We start from the raw sequence: 7123 nt of genomic DNA on the forward strand, positions 1-7123 counted from the left end.
ATAACCAAGGCTTTGTACGCAAATGGGGGTAGAAGCCATTCTTTCACTCTTAGCGGCTTTTGTTTTAAATCCATTTTATTAAGGTCTGGAGAGATGGTTCAGTGGTTAAAAACACTGACTGCTCTGCTAGAGGTCCTGAGTTCAATTCTCAGCAAACCACAAACTAGCTCACAGCATCTAAACGGGGTCTTCTGGAATGCAAGCCTGGGTGCAGATAAACTGCTCATTTATGTAAACATAGATTTCAGAGTTCTGAGTACAGAGGGTATCCTGTGGTCTGTTCTCAGTTCACTCAGTTCTTCCTCTTTCTCCCAACTTCCTCTCCCTCTCTCTCCCTTTCTGCCTCCCCCGCCCCTTTTTTATTTTCTTGGGGGGGGGGCTTCTTTGCCTAGCCCCCTACAGTCCTGAAACTCTATCTGTAGACCAGGCTGGCCTTGAACTCATGGAGATCAGCCTGCCTCTGCCCCTGGAGTGCTAGGATTAAAGGTGTATGCTACCCCACCCACCATCTTTTTAAAATTGAAATACAGCCTCAAGTACTCCAGCCTGGTCTTGAACTCTAAAGATTCCAAAGGATTACCTTGAACTTTTGGTCCTCCTGCCTCTACCTCCTGAGTGCTGGGACTATAGCTGTCTGTCACTGTGTTCTCTTGCGGTGCTGAGGATTGAACATAGAGCTTTAGGCATACTAAGCAAAAAGTCTACCAAAGAGACTATATTTCCTGTTCATATATATATATGTATATATATATATACATATATACATATAATTTACATATGCATAAAAAGTAAATATGAACATAAAAATTAAATTTATATTATTTATATTATATATCCATATGTGATGTAAAATTTAAACTTATATTATATGTATATCCATATACACACACACACATATATATATATACATACATACAGACAGACAGACAGACAGATAGATAGATGTTTTGCTTGCCCGTATGTCTGTACACGCTGTGGACAGTGCCTGGTGCCTTCAGAGGCTAGAGGAGGATATCAGACCCTTGAGACTAGAGTTACCTTCTGAGCCACCGCCATGTGGGAAAAAGTCAATGCTCTTAACCTCTGAGCCACTCCTCCAGGTTCATGGTTTCTGTTTTTCTTACTATGTGTCTCCGGCTGGGCTGGAATTTGTAGGGTATCCTGATTCTGCTGTTTAAACAACACCTCAAAAAACGCAGATGTGGAAGAGGCGTTACCTCAGACCCACTAGTCAGACTGTCTGGGGACAAAGTCAAGAGATTTGACTAATTCAACTCCTACTCTGGTGAGTGGGGAATGAGCCTAGAAATCTGTCTTTCAAGAATGTCTAGCTTTGTGTAGTGGTGTGGGCTTTAATGGCCAAGGCAAAAGGGTCAGGAGTTCAAGATCACACATGGAGTTAGAGGCCAGCCTGTACTATAACAGGACACCCTGTCTTAAAAACCAAACAAAATAAGAACTAGAGAAACTACAACAATAACAGAAAGAAAGAAAGAAAGAAGGAAAGAAAGAAAGAAAGAAAGAAAGAAAGAAAGAAAAAGGAAGGAAGGAAGGAAGGAAGAAAGAAAGAAGGAAAGGAAAGAAGAAAGAGAGAGAAAAAAGGGTAGAAGGGTGGGTGGCAGGGGAGAAGAAAGCAAGAGGAAAGGAAGGAAAATGTAAACATGTCCCTAAAGTGATAAGTCACCAAGTACCAGTGAGGGACAAGAAGCTCCAGCATTGATTCTGGCAGGGGACAGCAGACTCCTCTAGACAGGTCTGGGTGGGGGTGGGGTGAGTGGGGCTGAGGAGGGGGGGAAGGGTGTGAGGAAGTAGAAAGATGCAGGTGTGTGGGGGGTTCTGGATGGGGTAGAGAGCATCAGAAAATGGAGGGATTCTGTGTGACTTATTCAGAAGCACCAAGTGTTCATGTCCCTGACCCAGATGACTGAGGACAACAGGACAAAGGTGCCCACAGTGACCAAAATAGATGATGATTTGACCACAGGTGCATGTAGGCCTGGAGAAAACGATGTTCAAACTGGCCTTGAAGCAAGGGGTGCCTCCCCCTCATGCTGGCCTGAAGGAGTAGACAGAGGCCTATTAGGACCTAGCCACTACCACCTGGCTGTATTTTTAATTTAAAAATATATTTATTTTATATTATATTACATACATAGTTATATGCAATTATACCACATTGTATAATATAATTTAAAATATTAACTAAAACATTGTATATAAGTATATAAGATATATAATTATTCATAATATATATTATAAATATATGAGCTGGAGCGATGCCTCGGCTTTTAAGAGCACTGCTCTTTCAGGAGACCAGAGTCCAATTCCATCTGACTACCCACGTGGCAGTCTACAATTGTTTGTCATTCCAGTTCCAAGGGATATGATACCCTTCTCTGAGGACATCAGGCATCAGACATACTCCTGGGTAAACAGATACATGTAGGCAAAATACCCATACACATAAAAATAAGTAAGTAACTGTTCTTAAAAACGAAACCTTTTAAGGCTGTGTGTAGTGTATGTGTGTGAGAGAGCAGAGAAAGAGCTGTCTGCATGCGTGCTCCCTCTGTCTCTCTGTCTCTGTCTCTCTCTCTCTCTTTCTTTCCCTACCACAAGAATCCCAGAGATTGAGCTCATGTCCTTGGGCTTCTTGGAAAGCTCCTTTCCTCTGTGAGCCACCTCATTGGCTGAGGTCCTATGTTTGTTTGACTATAGCCATTCTGAGATGGAATGCAAAATTGGCTTTAGTTGCATTTCCCTGAGGGCTACAGATATTCAACATTTGAAACCACATTTATTGGACATTTGTATTTCTTTTGAGAAGTGTAGGTTCTGTCCGTTGACTTATTACTGACTGACAGGTTCGTGCATATGTTTCGGTGGTCACTATGTCCTGGACAGTAATGTTGTTTCTAGAGCTGGTAGTAAGGAGTTTCTCTCACTGTGTTTGCTGTTTGTTCTTTCATTCTAGGTAAGCACACTTGTCAATTTTAAAGCGTATGCCGTTATTTTATGTGTGTGGGTGGTTTGCCTCTATGTATATTGTCATACTGTTGTGTGCCTGGTGTCTTCCGGGGCCAGAAGGAGGCATCAGATCCCCTGGAATTGGAGTTATAGCTAGTAATGTGCATCCATGTGCCTACTGAAAATCAAACAGTTTTCTCTGGAAGAGCAACCAGGCGTTATTTACTTATTTATTTATTTATTTATTTATTTGTGGGTGCAGCAGAACTTTATTGATGATATTCAAGAGAGTAGGGAGGGCTTCCTAGGCCCCTCCTATTATTATGGGGGTCTGGGATAGAAATTGTGAGGGAGATGCTCAGTGTTGGGGGCCGAGTTGGGATGGGACTCCTCAGCAACTGAGGGCCTCTCTCTTGCTCTCAATGTCCTTGCTGGGGGGTGGGTGGTCCAGGGTTTCTTACTCCTTAGAGGCCATGTAGGCCATGAGGTCCACCACCCTGTTGCTGTAGCCGTATTCATTGTCATACCAGGAAATGAGCTTCACAAAGTTGTCACTGAGATCAATGCCACCTCTGGCATCAAAGGTGGAAGAGTAGGAGTTGCTGTTGAAGTCACAGGAGACAACCTGGTCCTCAGTGTAGCCCAGGATGCCCTTTAGTGGGCCCTCAGCTGCCTGCTTCACAACCTCTTGATGTCATCATACTTGGCAGGCTTCTCCAGGTGGCATGTCAGATCCACAACAGATACATTAGGGGTAGAAACACGGAAAGCCATGCCAGTGAGTTTCCCTATTCAGCTCTGGGATGACCTTGCCCACAGCTTTGGCAGCACCAGTGGATGCAGGGATGATGTTCTGGGCTGTCCCACGGCCATCACGCCACAGTTTTCCAGAAGGGCTATCCACAGTCTTCTGAGTGGCAGTGATGGCATGGACTGTGGTCATAAGCCCTTCTACGATGCCAAAGTTGTCATGGATGACCTTAGCCAGGGAGGCTAAGCAGTTGGTGGTGCAGGATGCATTGCTGACAACTTGAGGGAGTTGTCATATTTCTCATGGTTCACACCCATCACAAACATGGGGGCATCAGCCAAAGGGGCAGAGATGATGACCCTTTTGGCCCCACCCTTCAAGTGGGCCCCGGCCTTCTCCATGGTGGTGAAGACACCAGTACACTCCACAACATACTCAGCACCAGCATCAGCCCATTTGATGTTAGCGGGATCTTGCTCCTGGAAGATGGTGATGGGCTTCCCATTGATGACAAGCTTCCCATTCTCAGCCTTGACGGTGCCATTGAATTTGCCATGGGTAGAGTCATACTGGAACATGTAGACCATGTAGTTGAGGTCAATGAAGGGGTTGTTGATGGCGACAATCTCCACTTTGTTAGTTACCTGCCTCCGACTTCTGAGTGCTGAGATTAAAGATGTGCATCACCATGCTGGCTCTTTTCTCTCTCTGTTGTGTGTGTTTGTGTGTGTCTGTGTGTGTGTGTGTGTGTTCGAGACAGGATTTTATTTTTTAAAGATTTATTCATTTATTATATACAAGTAACTGGCTGTCATACAGATGGTTGTGAGCCACCATATGGTGGAAATTGAACTCAGGACCTCTGGAAGAATAGTCAGTGCTCTTAACCACTGAGCATCTCTCCAGCCCCATTTTCTTCAGAAGTTTTTACTCATTTGTTTTATTTAAGGTCAGCCTCTGACACATAAGACCTTGTTTCAAACACACAAAACAACAACAAACCAACAACTCAAAACAAAGCCCTCTGAGTTCAAGGTAATACCTTTCTTTTGGGAGTGTTATTCCCACCTTGCCTTCAGGGAATCTTTGACTTTAGGCAAAAGTTGGTATTTTACTTAGTGGGTGTAACTTCCAGGTCATCAAATTCCAAGAAGGACATACCAAACTCCCGCAAGCTTCAGATTGTTCTGGAATAGTCTAGAAGAGTAAGTAAGCTCCTTATTCTGTAGGCATTAGGGCAGTGCTTCTCACCCTTCCTAATGCTCTGACCCTTTAATACAGTTCCTCATATTGTGGGGACCCTTCCCAAACCATAAAATTATTCTGTTGCTATTTTTTTTTAAGATTTATTTATTTCATGTATGTGAGTACACTGTCGCTGTCTTCAGACACACCAGAAGATGGCATCGGATGCCCATTACAGATGGTTGTGAGCCACCACGGGTTCACTTGGGATTGAACTCAGGACCTCTGGAAGAGCTCTTAACCGCTGCACCATCTCTCCAGGCCTGTTGCTACTGTAATTTTTCTATTGCTATGAATTATAAGGTAAGTATCTGTTATGCAGGACTTCAACTCGAAGGCTGAGTGCCTTTAGAGGAAGAACAAAGTTTTATTTAGGAGCTGAGTGATGATGATGGTGGTGGGGTGGGGCCACGGGAAAAAACCCTCTAATACCTGTGTTAATTTATTTGTCTGGACCAAGTTAGGTGGGATAGATTAAAATAAAAGATACTGGCTCTGATGGCATTGTATTTCAATACACACAAGGGCTGGGGCAGAACTCAAATTGAGGGGTTCTCAACAAGCATGGGTGAGACGCTAGGTCTGGTCATTAGCGATGCTAAAATATTATATTCACAGTATTTTAGGGCACTCCAGTCTGGATGTAAGCCTTTGGGCTGGTGAGATGCTCAGCAGGTAAGGGTGTTGCACACAGCCTAAGGGCCTGAGTTTGACCCTCTGGACACACATGGTGGAAGGAGAGAACTAACTCCTGTAACCTCCACACACAAGACACCACCACCTCCAATAGATGAATAGATAGAATTTCTTAAAAAGAGAGAGAGAAATAAAGTGTTCAATGCAAAGACTCATAGATGAAAAGGGAATCCCAGCTCTATCTGTGACTTCAGATACACGGGAGCTGAGGCCAGAGGGTCAGCTAAGCCTGGGAATTCAAGCCAGTCTGGGCAAAATGGTATAGGTATCTGTTCTCTCCTCCTGCCTGTTGTATGGGTTCTGGGGTTAGAACTCACTCAGGCTGTCTGTCTTAGTGGCAGTTGACTTTTCCTAATGAGCCATCTTGTTGGCTCACGCTGTCACATTTTTATAAAACAACTTCTGAAAATTTGATTGGAACTACTGAGAGCTTATGGAAGAAAACTTATTCATTTACTTTATGTGCATAAGTCCTCTGCCTTCATGTAGGTCAGCGTACCACATGTGTGCACTGCCTGTAGAGGCCAGAAGAGGACATCATATTTCCTTGAGGCTGGAGTTAGAGACTTTGTGAGCTGCCCGGTGGGTAATTATTTTAAGGGATACTAGTTTATTGAGGGCAGTGCAACAGAGCAGCGGACTGGTCGTCAGTTACAGCCCTGTGCACAACTTTATTTAAAAATGTAGATTTAGTTTTATTTTATGCATATGGGTGTTTTTCCTGTATGAATGCCTGTGCACTATGTATAATCCCATGGAGGTCAGAAAGAAGCTGGATCTCCCATGGAGGTCAGAAAGGCTGGATCGCCTGGAACTGGAGTCCCAGGTGGTTTTAAACTAACAGGTGGATGCTAGGAATTGAACCCGGGCCTTCTGGGAAAGCAGCCAGTGCTTTTCACCACTGAGTGATCTCTCCAGCACCTCTGCCTGCGGCTTAAATATTGAAACTTGGAAATATTCATAGTCTGTCTATATGACACCAGACGCCATTCTATATCCCAGACCAACTGGAAACCCACTATTCGGTCCAAGGTGGCCTCAAACTCAAACAATCTTCTTGAGTGCCAGCCCACATCCCGATTGTTGGGACGACACTTGTGGCCTCTATGCACAATTTAAAAGTTAAATTTGCAAGGGCGGTGGTGGGACACGCCTTTAATCCCAGCACTCAGGAAGCAGAAGCAGGCAGATCTCTGAGCCTGAGGCTAGCCCAGTCCACAGAGGGAGTCCAGGACAACCAGGACCCTACAGAGAAACTCTTTGTCTCAAAAACAAGCAAGTGCCAGGCATAAGCCTCTACTTACAATGTAAAATATTAAATTCTGTGCTGGGTGGTGGTGACATATACCTTTAATCCCAGCACACGGGTGGCAGTGGCAGAGGCAGAGGTAGATCTTTGTGAGTTCCAACCTGGTCTATGTAGTAAGTTCCAGGATAGCCATTGACCCTGTCTTTAAAAAAAAA

General features: G+C 44.3%; 1 pseudogene across 1 annotated transcript; it reads right to left on the minus strand.

Moving 5' to 3' along the window:
- Positions 1 to 3336: 3336 nt before the first annotated feature.
- Positions 3337 to 4328, minus strand: LOC308418582 (glyceraldehyde-3-phosphate dehydrogenase-like; annotated as a pseudogene). Its single transcript has one exon. The product of its transcript is annotated as a glyceraldehyde-3-phosphate dehydrogenase-like (transcript).
- Positions 4329 to 7123: the final 2795 nt, after the last annotated feature.

The sequence above is a fragment of the Micromys minutus genome (genome assembly GCF_963924665.1).
Source record: "Micromys minutus genome assembly, chromosome: 3".
NCBI lineage: Eukaryota > Metazoa > Chordata > Mammalia > Rodentia > Muridae > Micromys > Micromys minutus.